General features: G+C 34.4%; 1 protein-coding gene and 1 long non-coding RNA gene across 8 annotated transcripts in view; both read left to right on the plus strand.

The window, feature by feature from the left end:
* The window catches only part of BCKDHB (branched chain keto acid dehydrogenase E1 subunit beta), a 229,634-nt gene that overhangs the window by 161,178 nt on the left and 52,994 nt on the right, over positions 1–15,462 (plus strand). The window lies entirely within an intron of this gene.
* LOC138915785 (uncharacterized) lies at positions 3,663–12,643 on the plus strand. The gene is made up of 4 exons (XR_011422064.1): positions 3,663–3,758; positions 4,241–4,278; positions 7,130–7,193; positions 12,513–12,643. It is a non-coding gene; the product is annotated as an uncharacterized lncRNA (long non-coding RNA).

The raw sequence follows: 15,462 nt of genomic DNA on the forward strand, positions 1-15,462 counted from the left end.
AACATCTGTGTAACTGCACGTGTCTATTCCAAGAAAAAAATTACTTATCACAGTATGTAAAAGTATGCACTTTTTGGAAATGCATATTTTCCCTTTGACACTGCTTCACTATCTGCTAGTTAATGGTCTAATTACAGCTTCTAGAAAAGAAATCTTGAAATAATAAAAACTAAAAATTCCTTTATAGGAAGAAGAAAGTTTGAAATGAGCTTAATAAACTAGCATTGGTTATGTTTGCTAGGATAACAGGGAAAAAACTTTTAAATTTGAATGCGATATTTCTCTTTTGATAAAACTTAAGCTTATTACGAAATGTGTTGATTAGAAAATTGATCTTAGATTTTGATAGCCTTCACCTTACAAAAAATGAATCTGTCAAAAGTCAGTAATTTAAATTCAGTAAATAATTTCAAGATCAGTAATTTATTTTAATTAATAAATTATTTTAATCAGATTAGGTTATGCCGTTGGCAATGCTTTAGCAATGGTTTAAAAACTTACCTTTTTAAAAAGTGTTCAGTTAAGATGCTGCATATCAGGAAAAAATCCTATAACCTTTTTATGGAGGATTTTTACTTAAGACTTTTATTCACATTTATATCACAGATATAAATAAGATGATTTAAATGTTTCATGTGTCCTCATTTTTTTAATTAAACATTAAATAACTATTTTAAATGGAAAGTATATGCATTTAAACTCAGAATATCTTTGCAGTTTCCATATATTTTACTTCTCTTTGCTGGTATTAAGGTTATTCTATTGTTAAGATACATATAAATTGAGAATTCCTTTAAGATTATGTGGTTTAAAAGCTTGATATAAAATTATGATAGAAGAATACAGATGTTTTTATTTTTAAACTTTTGACCAGTAAACAATAAAATATCCTTAAATGCAAATTGACATTATATTTTAAAATTAGAAAAAGGAAATTTAAACATAAATGTTTCTAAAACTAGATCAACATGATCCATAATTCTAGTAAAAAACAAAATTATACTGTTATGTTTATGTGTTATATATTGTCACTATCAAAATTAAGAAAAACAAATATTTGAGTTTTGTAGATTTATTTTTCTATTTAATCTATAAATTAAAATTTTAAACATACTGCTTATCATCATATAACATGACTACCTGGTATTTATTGTGCATTTTATTCAGTAAGTAGCATAATGTACTAACTTTGTGAAAAATGGGGGCTGTGAGAATGAATCGCTCTAACACCAAGATGCTCTTTCAAGTCAGAGGCAAAACTGGAAAAAGAAACTGGAAGTTCTGACTCCTGGTTAATATGTGGTCCACTGACCCGTTGAGACTGGTCGTGACTGTTGCTGATGGAACCTTCATCCGACAGCCTTGTTTTGCCCACTTGAGTGCCATCTTACTATCATCTCACAAATTTCGTTTGCATTTAAATGTAAAAGAAAAACTAGTAGGACATAGATTTAGAGATGATAACTCGTCTTGGGAAGTCTGCTTTCTCTAAGTGTGCTTTCTAAGTTTGGTCTCGATAAATTATTAGTAAGCTGCAGTAGAAGGTAACATAGGTTTCAGACTGGAAAGGAATAAGAAAGATTATCTAATCTAGTGTCTGTTGGTCTTGAATGATATGTGGACTTGTGTTAACAGAAAAATCTCTCTCAGGCCCCAAGAATACATCTGTGAATTCCAGTTTGAGGAACATCACATTATGAGTTAAACACAGTCACTATAAAAAGCTAACACTAACACGATCATAAACACTGTATCAAAATCAGATCCTGAAACTGTGTGATAATAACTGGTATATCCCGATTTAAAAAGGCAGTGGCAGATTTGGGACTAGGGCAGGAGTCTCGAGTAAACGTTGAGTGCGTGCATGTGCATTCTTTATTCAAAGTACCCCTCACCCCCGACCCCAAGAGGAAGGTAGAAGTTTTGGATTCATTATAAAATGTTCTTTATTTTCCATGTTAAAATCTTTCAACCAACTAACTAAAAAATGAATTAAGGCAATAATGTAAAATTTGTAGAGGGATCTGCATTTGATATTTTGGGGAATTAGAATTTGTATTTATTATTATGAGGATGAATTTTAAAATATTCACAGCTGTCTTTGCTTAATTCAAATTTTATTTGCACAACTGGGAAGTGTGGAAAATGAATTTTAGTAAAATATGATCAACATAGTATCCCCAAACATTTGCTGGTTGTGGCTTTTATGTATTTATAAGGGAGGGGAAAAAAGTTAGACACCTTGAGAGATTTGTTTTCTTTTTTGGTAATAATGTTTGCATATAATTTATAGTAATGTGGATAATAAAATCTACTTTTTGGTACCGTTGTTTCATGTACATATTCAACTAAATGTGGTGTTCTATACTGAGCATCTTCTTTAGGGAAGCCTGTGTCCCTGTTCTAAGTGAGACCTGTATCGGCTTACTCGTGCCTTGGGTTCTTTAAAATGAAATCACTTAAGTGTGAGGTGCAACCGCTTTCACCACTTGGAACGACTGGCATTTCTTTATTTCTTTGTGTAGTGTATACTTTGTCAGGTTTAACGAGATAAAACAGGGTTAAGACGTTGAAAGCCAATTTCCTGGGACCGGAGGGAAAAGGTACACAGAGAACTTTTCGTTGTTGGCTTGGAAGAGAAGTTGGAAATTATGGATGAGAATGATCTAATTGGAGCACTATTGATTAAAATACTAAGTTGTTGTATTAATGGATATAAATTTTATCTGGAATTGAGCACACACGCAAAGATCTGCTTGACAAGTGCTATTTTGTGGAAGATATCTGGGAGTTCCTTAAAAGCTCATGGTTAATCTTACAAAATTGATCTTAATATTGTAATATTTTAAGAGAATGATTATTAACAATAGAACTACTGTTTTAAAATATAGTCAAATCTGACAGCACCATGTGCTGTTTTCCTCAAATTTTAAATTATTACCGATATTAAAAATAAAAAATATTAAGGAGAATACAGCACTATAGAGAGTATTTTTTAAGTTTACAATTGGTATTTTTAGATAGAAAAATTATATGCTATATAAAATTGAATATCGAAGAATCTTTTTTTCTAGGTATAGGAGTATTGCTGGCATTATTATTGAGATTGTTTTAGTTATACAGATAAATATGAAAATAGTGAATATAAAATGTGTACATATTTTGTTTACATAATTTTCAATTTATGGCTGATAGCTGTTCCATGATACAAGGAGTTCAGTGTCCATATCTTAAGTTTGTGCATGCCTGTTGCCTCTTTTTTGTAAAGCCATTTATTATATTATTTTTAAAAATATGCATTTTTCACAGTCTTAGTTTGAAGTAATGTTGAGCTGACAAAAGTGATTATGGGACTACTTTATGTCGATTAAACATGAAACTTTTTAATCTTATATTTATCAATAGCTTCTTTATAAAATTTATATCAATGCTTATAAATCAAAAACAGCGCCTCGAATCAAAGAACTGCTTGGCATTCCTATTGGATTTAGTTTGGGAGTTGACCGGGAGGCAGCACAAGCCGAGTTCTGGTCCATTTGGCTCCCCTCTGGGGAAGATTTCTTGGTTGGTCATCCAAAGCTTCGTTGTCTCTTCCCATCTAATTTTACATTCCCATCTGTTCTCACTTTGGGGTGAGGGAACTGTTTCCTTCTTTCGTTTGACAAATACCGAAACTGGGAGATGCGCTTCTTTTAGGGAGTTACGCATTGTGTTGTGCACCTGGTTTGTGGAAAAAGTGCAAAGACAACAGAGTTTAGGTAATTCATTGATCTCATTATGAGTTTGAGCAAAGATTTTGTAGTTTCAGAAAATCATATGAATTATGTGTTGTCCGTAGTCCTCAGCTTTATGTAACCACAGCTTATAAAAAATCTTTTGCTGTGCAAAAAAAGAGTATTAACCTCATCTATTTTAATATTCCTCCAGATTAATTTATATTATATGTTCTAGAGGGTAGTATTCAAAACAGGCATTATTTATTTAAATATTAAGATGAAATAATTTGTGGTATTTTAGCAACTTTAAATAGCATGATTTCATTAAGCCTTGTAGAAACCAATCTTTATTATTAATTTCTAACACATTCTCATAATGAAATAAATCTTGACTCTGATAGGCTTGTTATAATAAAAATACTGGGGTTTTTTTTTCTGTATTCAGTGCTTAATGAGAGCGCCAAAAATTTTAGGGATTGGGGTTGGCTTAAAGGTTTGATTTTTTTTTTTTTAACACATGGAAGCAATAAGTCTGCAATAAGGAGTCCAGTTGGAGAGGATGGTAAGTTTCCATACCATTGTTCTATCCTTTCTGTGCGGTCTCTTTTTCTAGAATAAGAACTCGGAAATTGTGCATGCTGACATATATTTTTTAAGGTAATTATATTCTAGTAGTTTGAGAAGATTTCTATAGGGTTTACAGGAATCATTGCGTAAAAGGACATTTTCATAATTTTTAAGTAAAGGAATTTTGCTTTTCTCATTGTTTCGTGTTAGAAAGGATTGTACAGAAGGATCTTTTTCTTATTAACTTATTATTTCTGCCAAATTTAAGAGCACTCTGTTTAAAGACATCAACCTGAAGCAGAGGAAAAAGGTCCTAGATGGTCTTGTGTTTTTACCATCATGGAAAATATGTTTACTTAAAATTACCATGTTGATAAAGTAAGAGTCATCAGAGAGAACTACCAGACTAGGAATTTGATAAATAATTTACTGCAATTTTGTAACCTTAATTTTTTTTTCTTACCAGTGATGCAAAGCATTTGCCAACAATGACAGATATAACAATCAGGAAAAGTGTGCTTCTATACTAAAGTCTATTTTAATAGAGCCAGAGTATCAGAAAAGCAGTTTAATATAGAGTGTTCAGATATAAGATGACCTTTTTTAAATGGAATTTTGCCCTGAAGCCTGTCGAGTGTTCAGTAAACAGCTTCTATGACCTTAGATAGGAACCAAAGACTGAATCTTTCCAGGAATGCATCATGGGTGGGGCTGCTACATCACTGTAGTTAAACCCATGTTGATCCCCCTTCTTGCCCGGCCCACACCTTGTCTCCTTCAATGTCTCTTTCTCTTTTGCTCATTAGTGTGAATGTTCCACCATCAGCTCTCTTCTCCCCACTCTTGTCTGGGTGGTCTCGGCTATTTGCATGGCTCTTCTTGGAAACTTCAAGTTTGAAAGCTTCGAGATTTGTTCTGCCTGTTAAGCATTAGACTCAAAATTCCAACTTCATGCTAATTTTGGTAGTGATAAGAAATTTGTATAATAAAATGTTTTTTATGTGGAAGATTTTAACATGAAACAGTGAGAAAAAGGAGACATCGGCACACAGATGTCTCCTAGTTTCTAGAAATCAGATTATCTCAAAATGAACTCTCTGTCCTCAACTCTTTCTAGATCTTTTCAGTTGCCTCCTTACTTGTCTTTGCCCCTCAGCCTCTCACATCTCAGCATATTACTGTCTATTGTTTTCTTAAAACACACATCACATTTTGTCCGTTCTCTGTTTGGAAACCTCCAATAGGTCTGCTTTGGCTGTAGAAATAAGATCTTTATGTCAGCCTTCAGGATCCTTATCTGCCCAAACCAAAGCTCCCAGTGTTGTTTCTCACATCCTTTCATGACTCCAGTATGCTGATCACACTGGCCTACTGGCCATTTCCTGAGTAATAGTTAATTCTTGCAACCAACTTGTATTGAGTATGCTGGGCACAGCCTTAATTTGGGCATTTCATTCAAGAAATGGAGTTCTTATTTTAGAGACACTTAAGAGTTTAGTAGAAAAATATGTGTAAACAGATAATTTCACTATGGTACGTACTGAGATAGAGAAATACTCAGAGGACTGTGAGATTATAAAATACTTGATCACCTAACCCAGATGTGACAGCTGAGTTAACTCTTGGAGGATGCGTATGACCCTGGGAGTGAAGGTGGTTGGGGATTCCAGGCAGAAGGAACAATACGAATAAGGAGGCAGGAAAAATATTTGATATTCTGGGGGTTAATGTGGTTTTGGTATGGTTGAAGAGTAGCATGTGAGACTTTATAGCACAAGGTAAAGATCAACAAGTAGGTAGGAATTAGATCTTAAAGAATCTTATATGTCATACTGAGGAATTTATTTTTTATGTGGAGGAAATAGATATGACAGAGTAGAGCCAGCTCATATGGATATAAATTTTAGTTCTCTCATATAATTTATTTAAAATACACCTTAAGAAGTTCCTGGCAAATATGAAGTAGTAGAAACTCAAAAACAATGGTCACAGTTATTATCATTATTTAAGGCAAAGGGGTATAATTAAATGATTTTAAGCTAGAGATTAACATAGAAAGATCTACAGTGTAGAAGAAACCTCTTTGGTACTTGTGTTGAGGATGCTTTGGGAGGGGTGAGGCAGAAAATTAGAGATTAATTGACAAAGTGAGTAACTTAGATGAATTTGAGGGTCTTCTAAACAAAGGACAAGGGAGCGGGGTTAGGGGAAAAGTGAATTTTAGAGGGAGTAGGAAGGGGAATCTGAAAGAAAGACTTGCTGATTGATTAGATAGGAGTAGGGCAGGGACTGAAGTGGATGACAGAGAGGGAGGCAGAAGGCAGGCAGGCAGGAGCTAGGAATAAGGCTTACCTTGGTTTCTAGATTTTTGAATGGAAGTACAGTGGAAGTGCACTTAGCTGGAGAATATCATTGGAAAATAGGGTTAAGCACATCTTTTGAGTAAGATGATGAATTCATTTTAGATTTATGGAATTTGAGATAGGGATGCAAATGTGTCTCTGTGGCTCCAGAGAGAATCTAAGGTATGGGAAAAGATACAGGAATCATCATCATCTTATCATCATCATTCAGTGATGGCTGAGGTCATGGGTATGGGTATTGATCACACTGGAAAAGGATAGTCTTAAGGGAAGTTTCTGAAGAAGCAGGCCCTAGGCAAATAATATTTAAGAGAAAGGGAGGAAGAGCTGTAAAGGAGGGTGAGATGGAGTGGCCAGCGAGAAGGAAGAGAGCAGGAGAGAGCCATTATAGAGAGAGTTTTACCATGGTGTATATGGCCAACAATATTGGATGCTTCTAGAGTTTAAGTAAGCTAAAGACTGATGGTTCTTCCTTGAATATAGCAATTGGAAGACACTGGTGATGTTGAGGAAATCAGAGGATGGAAGCCACATTGTATTTCAGCAGGTGAGTAAATGAATGCTGAGGATTTGAAACAAGGAATATAGACAACTGTTTCAAGAAACATGACTTTGAAGGGGAGAAGAGGAATACGGTAGTTAGAAATGGACTCAAGCTCTTGATACTATTTGCCCAGCACGGAATGCCATTTTCTCAACTTAAACCCTCCCTGGCAACCTCTTACTTCTCCCTCTCTCTTACCGCCTTCTCCCCATTCTCATCTTCTCCCTTCCACCTCCAGCCCATCTAGCAGTCGGGTTTTAAATCTCTCTCAAATCTACCCTTTGCTTTCCATTCTACTAATAAACTCTCAGCGAACTTGAAAAGAAAAGAAAAATACAGACTCTAAAAGAAAAATGTGGAAAATAACTGATATTGAGGTGAATTAGAAACTTTTGAGCAAAAATTTTAAAAGCAACAGAATCAATCATATTGGTCACAGATGAATATATTTACATAAGATGAAAAATATTTGACAAAAACAAGCACAATTAAAAGGAGAATGACAACTGGGGAAAGTGTTGGAACACTTCGTAAAAGATTAATATATGTACTATGTTAAACATTCTTAAATATCGATAAGGAAATTAATAACTCCTTTATTTGAAAGATCAGAGACAGATTATTTTTAGAACCATTGATGACCAGTAAACATGAAACTATATGCCACTTATTGTAACTAAAAATGCAGTTTCAAAAATGAGATAACAATATCATTTGTTACCCGTAAACGTGGCACTACTTAAAAGTGAATTATATTTAGTGTTGAGATGGTCCAGGGTGAATGTTGAAATTGATTAATCTTTCCAGGAACTCAGCTTGGGAATGTGTATCAAGACTCTTCCTCTAACTCAGGAATTCTAGGAATCCTCACATGGAGTTAGTTACACACAAAAATGCATGAGGGTGTTCTTCTCAGTGCCGTTCATTTGATAGGAAAATACTGAAAACAATATTAATGACAACAGGAATATAGTTGAGTAAATTATGATGAATGTTGTGGGTTATTTAAAATGATTAAAAGAACAGTTGACAACATTACAACATTTGTATGGCTATAACGTTAAATGGAAAACTCTATGCAAGCCCACAGGTGTTCTACTTGCCTGATTTTGTGAAAAGACGAAAACCATATACATGTATCTAAACATAGGAAAACAAGGGCAAAATAAGAGTTATATTGATTTATATTTTCTTCCTAATAATTTATTTTCAATGTACATATATCATAATTCATAATAATTAAAGGCTTTGTTATAATTAAATGTCTCTCCCACGTGGCGTGGCAAGTCTTCCAATTCTTCCTAAGTTGTTTTAAGTAAAAAAGTGCATTTTGCTCATAAAGTTAATTTAAAAAATTTTATGTTTTATGTTGACTTGATTTCTTAATTATGTACATTTGAGTTTTGGGAATTATTGTTCATAGTGATAGCAGTCACTCAGATTTGTGATGTGGGATACTTTTAAAACCCGTGAAACCTCACTGCATAGATTTGGTTATTCTGCAAGTTAGTTCTGTCCCCCAAGTGTATGGTGTATTTGATTCATTGCTCTCTTTATAAAAGTGAGAGCAGTGTTATAGTGGGATACTTGGATTATTTCATTTTCCTGTGTTAATCGGTCAATGATACTGAGACGAACATTACTAACATGTAATACTAACGTTGGATCCCCGGCTTACTTTCCCTCTGTTCTTTTGGTATTAGCTTTACGATGGATTGTCATCATTCTTTTTGAAATCTGTCTGGATGTAAGCCAGCCAGAAAAAAGATCATCCACATTGTGTCTCTCTGGGTAATGATAAAGTGCCTTAGTTTCTCTCACACAATCCTTAATATTTTTCCAGTCAGAAGTAGTCCCCTTGGAATTCAGAGGCTCATTAACACCAACCTCCCCCTTTTTTTCTCCCTTTCTTTGTAACGCCTGGTTAGCGTTTTGATGTTTTCTTTTGGTGATGTCGGAAGACCACTCCTATCCATCCCACTTAGAACTGACTGATCGGCCAGTTGGATGGGAAAAATTAACTCTGCTGGAATGTTTGAAAGGAAATGTGCTCAAGTGAAAGGTTATGTTAAAAAAGTGTAGTCTTTAATCACGAGATAGCAGTTATTTAAAGGGGGATGTGGATTCTCCGGTAACCTCAGTTTTGAAATAGCACCTCCTCAGAAGGCGTCTCCCTGAAACCCCATCTACAGGCAGCTCCTCTGGAGAGTCTTCCTCCATGACAATAATTGCTCTTACTTTTCTTGTTGCCCTTGAACTGTCAGGAGGTGTCTTGGGTATTTGTTTAGTGCCCTTCTTCCCCCACTAGAAGGCAGGCTTCGTAACTTGAGGGCCATGTCTGGCTTCTTCCCTCCTGCAAGCCCAGTGCCTGGAACTAAGCAGGCACTCCATAAATAATTTAAATGAACTCTTTGCCCCCAAGCATTGCTGCTGTTAGCAATTTCTTTGAAGGAGAGTCATATTCTTGCTGGTTTATGTTGTATATGGCAATTCCTAGTCACAAAAACTGCTAGATTGAACTATTGCCCTTTATATAATACCATTCCAATTTATTGACCAAAAAAAAAGATTTGCATTTGTTGAGTTAACGTCAGAAATGGACACTGATATTACGTGCTGTTGTCCTTCCCATTTCGACCTCGTGTCCCTTTGGACAAAGTGTTATTTCTTTTGAATAATCTCGTGCTTTTTCATCCTCATGATTCTCTGGTGAGGCTAGAGAAGACATTTCCATTTATATAGTTACCAGTGAAGTATTATAGAATGGACAGACTGTTTAGTGAGTAAAACAGATTCTCTGAAGGGAAGCATGACTTTCTTTAAAAAGTTACAGTGATTTCTGTGACATGGTACCTTAAATTGTGTTTTAGCACTTAAAGATTTGTAGTTTCCTTTCAAAGCAAGAATTCTTGTACATCTGGTTGTATCCTCATAGAAAATTATAATTGACTTAAAAATTTCATTTCCTTATTTGGTGTGAAATAGTTTCTTGTATTTCAAAATACATATATATTTAATATAAAACTGTGTCTTAAAACTTTGCTATCATATACGGTTATTTAAAAATTTGTAAATGAAAGACACCAGACAATGTATCCATGTCCTGCCCAATCCTCTTGGCCACCTTGTACATTTTAGGCAAATGTGGAGAAGTATATTAAATTTGTCAAGAAATAACAGGCATGTTTTGTCAGCATTGTATTCACATGGTTAAGGGGCTGGGTCTGCCTCCTAGAAATAGAACTGAATTTCCCAGCCAGTGTGTCATGCCTCTTGGTGAGTAGGCAAGTTGCTGTTGTTGAAAGCTCATTTTATTTTGGTAATTTAGTGTAATTAAATTTATGGTTTAAATTTGTTTTGTTACAAGGGCCATCATCTCTTTTCATGAATGAGTTCACAGTTCACCAAAACATAGTTGAGTTTAAAATAGACATTGAAACAGAGATTAACTACTGCTAATGATTTTTCTGCTCAAGTTGAATCTAAACACTTTTGAAAATTAAGACAAGTTACAATGAGCACTTACCGCAAAAACAAGCAGTTGAAAATGAAAGCTGTACGTAGAAATCATCTAGTTTAAAATTGTTTTGATTTGTAAGTCCATCAGCATTAATGAAAGTTGTCATTTTAATTTTCAAGAAATGTCTGAAAATTTGCATTTGAATGGGGAAGTGTTGAATATTTGATTATTTTCCATCAAGGTATGTTAAAGAAGGGACTTTATTTTTAATTCTTGATCCATTTGAAGAGAAATATTTCTCTGTTTTAATCCTCTAGAGGATCATGTAATGATATTTACTATTTAAGATAGTTTCATATTGCAAATAATACCAAGAATCCATTTGTCTTTATCAAAATTATTAGACAAAAGTTATCATTCATGACTATTCTTTTAAGAAGTCTAAATATTTATGTTTTAAGAAGTGCCTTGAGATGACTAACATTTCAAAATCCACATTTATATCCACAAGTACAGTTGTGCCAGTGTTTAAAACAAGTCCTGATTCTTTTGTATCTTTTGATAGGATTAGTTCTCCTTTTAATAACTGCATTTCTGCATTTCTTTCCTGGATCGATTTTAAATTCTCAGCTTGGTTTACAAATAATATAAAGTACTCACCATGCCTGTATTGTTGAGTGCTTTCTGAACCAGTCAGACAGAATCTCGGTTTTCCCTGAGTTGGCTTGTATTTTTAAATGTTCTAGCACCATTTTTCTCTTTTACTCTACTAGTCTTTTTAAATACCAATGGTTAACTCTATATTAGCAGTTAAAGAAATTGAAACTTAGTCTTACCTTTTCAGCTCGTTACTGAAGAATCTCTGCATCCTGACAATAAATGTATGCTTTATTTTTTTAGCCATGAACTTTTCTGGCATAGATTTCCACCTAAGTGTGCATAGCAGACTAAATTGAATGTATCTTGTGAATAACATTCCAACATCACACAATCATATATTTTATTAAAACCAGCTTTCCTGCGGCAGTTCCAAAAACATAGTTCAGGTACATTAAAATAATGAAGTACTACATAAATGTTGATAAAATCGTCTTTTAGTATGATGGAATGTTTTACTATGTATGCAGCTATCAATTTACCTAATAAACTAAATGCAGTATTCATTTTAATAAAACCTTCATACTTTACAAAATTAGGACCTTGATTAACCTACATTTACACCAAGTCATGGGAGCCATAGTAGCGTAGGTGAAGCGAAATCTCCTGTCAGTGACCAAGCCACTTGGATTCCTTCTTAGCTCTTTAGGGAACTGCAGTATCTTTCTTCCTCCTTTCTGACCTTCTTGCCTCCCTTCCCTTTGCCTTTCCTGACTGTTTTCTCCAAGCTAGCCTCAGAAGACACACGGATCTTTCCAGCAAGACTACCTTTCCTCTCTCACCATGGACAGACGAAGCATGATTCTGGGTAGTTTGTGCTTAGGGAAGGCTTCTCCACCCTAGGCAAGAACTAGAAGTGCCCTGTAATATTGGAAGAAGGTAAAGGAATGAAGTTGGATGTTGGCAAATATATTTTTTTCACATGGTTGATCAAAGGTGATATTAAAAAAAATTCATGGAATTACTTACTACCATTTGTAAAGCATTTTTTAAGTGGATCATTTATCAGTATGAAGAGTATGTGTTTGTGTGTGTGTGTATATATATATATATATAAATTAAATAGGGAGATGATTCTTCCAAAATTTCCTTTTTCCTCTAAAGAATATATGAATTAACATTTTTACTGATGATTTTTTAAAATGGTATAATGGAATAGGGAGGTATATGTGAAACTTATGCCTTTGTTGTTCATTTCTTCCAAGGATGTCATAGCTAACAGTAGTTTCAATCATGCTGTTCAAGGATAATTTGCTAAAGTTGAAACAAGAGGAATCAGTATGATGCATAATTAAGAAAGACATGCTTTTCCAAATCTGAAATGAAGAAAATAAAAGTTGAGGATCCATAAAACATTTTCAGATGATTTCTCCTAAGAGTAAGCCCGATTTTTATTTTTTCCTTCAGAAAAAATGTCCTAAAAAAAAAAGTGCCATTTTGAAGTGTTATATGCTATTTGAAGAAATTTGCTAAGTACTTGAAAAGGTGATTTTGTGTGACTTTTCTTACTACTTGTCTTGTTATTGAAAGTTGGGACAAAACCTTATTTGTTGATTGCTGAAGAAGCATTTTATATAATCTAAAGCAAAGTTGTTTCTAACGTCATCATTGTGTTCCTTCTATTACAAAGGTTCTGTTAGAACCATGGCTTGGCTCACTTTCTACCAGCCAATGCATTTGTTTTCCTCAGGGACGAACACTTAGCCTTAAAATCGTGTTTTCTGAGAAGGTGGAATTCCGTGAATACGAGTAGAGATGCTTCCCTGGAGGTGGGGGAGGACACTGGGCTTGTCAGATCAATGCTGGAGTGTGCGCTGAAAGTCTTTTCCCTTGCAACTGTGAAGCCGACAGTCTCTCTGCTAACATTTTAAAGTTGATAACTATTTCATAGATAAAATCCAAAGTCCTTTGTTAGTAATGAGAGTTTTTATCAGTGAAAGTTTATTTTATTTTTTGGTCATAGAGGTGGAATATGATCACCTATAATGATGTTTATCTTTTCATGCTATGTGCAAGTCAAGCATTTTAAGTGTGATTTCATATTTGTGTTGGTGTTCAGGAAGCCATTGGTCATCTGTATGTCCGAGAGAGCTGACATCTATATTAGAGGACATTTATCTAAAGAAGAAATGTTCAGAAATGTGAAGTAAGTGACAATAGAGTTTTAGCTTCCATGTCACGCTAAGGGAAGGTGAACTGGTAGGGAGTAGGGAAATTAGACCCACTTTTGTTGGTCCAGCTATTAAAAAACTTGTTCCCATTTCCACCGAATTCCGTTTTCTGTTGTCTGAATAGGAAGCTTGTCATTGAGATGAGAGGACTTGAGCTGGTGGTGGAATAAAGGCAACTGTATACTTTATCTTCCAGACTTGGACAACAGGCATAAACTGAGGTTGTTCCTTGCAAACTGGGATATATAATTATCCACTTATGCTACTTTGTGGGAATATGTTAACTATCATGTTATGCAATTAAATCTTAAATAAAAGATTAGTGATAGTGAAATTAGAACTATAAAGGAAAGATTCTTAGTAAATCAAATTTAGGTCTCCTAAGTGTCCAAGAACTAAAAAAAAAAAAAACCAAAAAAACCCCTCAAGAACATAAATGCCATTTCTTTGTTCGGTGATGATTTCTCTTAAATGTAATGTTAAAGAAGAATCTAAGATGTGTTATCTTTGCTAGTGGCTGCTGCTGCTTGTTCTCATGTGTAATTTATTTTTGGTTATTGGCAAACTACCTGGGAATCATTGAATGATATGCTGTTTGTTGTGCTGGAAATTAAGTAATCTTTAATAGTTTGAAAATGTCAGCAAGTCCTAAATATATTTAAAATAATTTTAAAAGTTTCCCCCCAAATTGGGTGTTTAGTTATTTGTATTAAGTACAAGATGAAGATGAAAATATCATTATGTGACTTAATATGCCTTTTACTTTTTGGCTGCTCTACCAATCAGGAAATGATAAAATGACCCTTTCTATTAATAAAAATTTTTAATTTTTGCAAGTTTGGCTTTTTGAAATAATTGCCAAAGGGGAAGATTACATTATTCTCTAATGGTAAATTAAGAATCTGGGGAGATTCATTAACCATTGCAGTGTGTTTAGTCTTTCCATAAACTTTGTTTTCATTGCACTGAATCATATCATTAAAGGCCTGAAATGATTCTATAAAATTTATTTAATGGCAGACTGACTTTGGGGTTTATGTTTCTGAAAAAACGCCTTGATGACAAAAACCCAGTGGGCAAGATCAAGATCTCATAGAAAAGTAGAGATTTAGGAGCAGATAAATATGACATTAAAATACTTTAGTTACGTATTTAAAATAAGATAAATAGGGGCACTCCTTCCAAAAGAAATGAGTTATGGGCGCTCCTAAGATGGTGCTGACCTGCGTGTGCCCTCCCGTCTGTTCTCCCACAAGTCTTGTGTTCTAGAGATTATACTTGATCTTAAGGTTTTAAACTCATTTTTTTTGCTTACAAGTTATTTTTTGTATCTAGATATATTTTGTTTTCCTTAATCTGGGCAAAATGCTTATGAAACTGCCCAGCCTTTTCACAAATTATCCTGGGGCTTATGGCCCTGGTTGTCATTGCCCGGTATTTGACCGGATATGAAGTGGCCAAAGTAACACGTGGTGTCAGGAAGTGTAGGGCAGGCGTAGAGGTTTAGGGAGCCTGAGTGGTGAGTGTCCTTTAGTTTAAGGGGACAGAGTATAACTGTGCATATATAATAGATCTCACATTGTAAAATGCTGGTGAAAAAATATAAAGCTGTTTCCTCAAAACAGAGATCGGTCAATCCCTTATGGCTAAGAGATTGCTGACTGGCCAATCTGTATATTTCTAGAACTTTCAAATCTCTTTTTGTGGGGGAGAGGGGGTTTATTTGATTGTTTTTATTGTTCCACTAAGGCATTTTAGATAATATGGTTGCATATAAAATTTCACTACATAGTCTAAAATTTAAGCTAAAAATAGCCACCTTTTCATTGCTTCCATGAGCCCTTTAAGGTTTATATACAATACAATGTTGAATTTCTCCCTTCTTTAAAACAGTAAGACTGGGACTGGCCCGATGGTGTAGTGGTTAGGTTTACACACTCCACTTCAGCAGCTGAGGTTCGCTCGTTTGGATCCCGGGCACAGA

This window comes from Equus caballus, chromosome 10 (genome assembly GCF_041296265.1).
Source record: "Equus caballus isolate H_3958 breed thoroughbred chromosome 10, TB-T2T, whole genome shotgun sequence".
NCBI classification, from domain to species: Eukaryota; Metazoa; Chordata; class Mammalia; order Perissodactyla; family Equidae; genus Equus; species Equus caballus.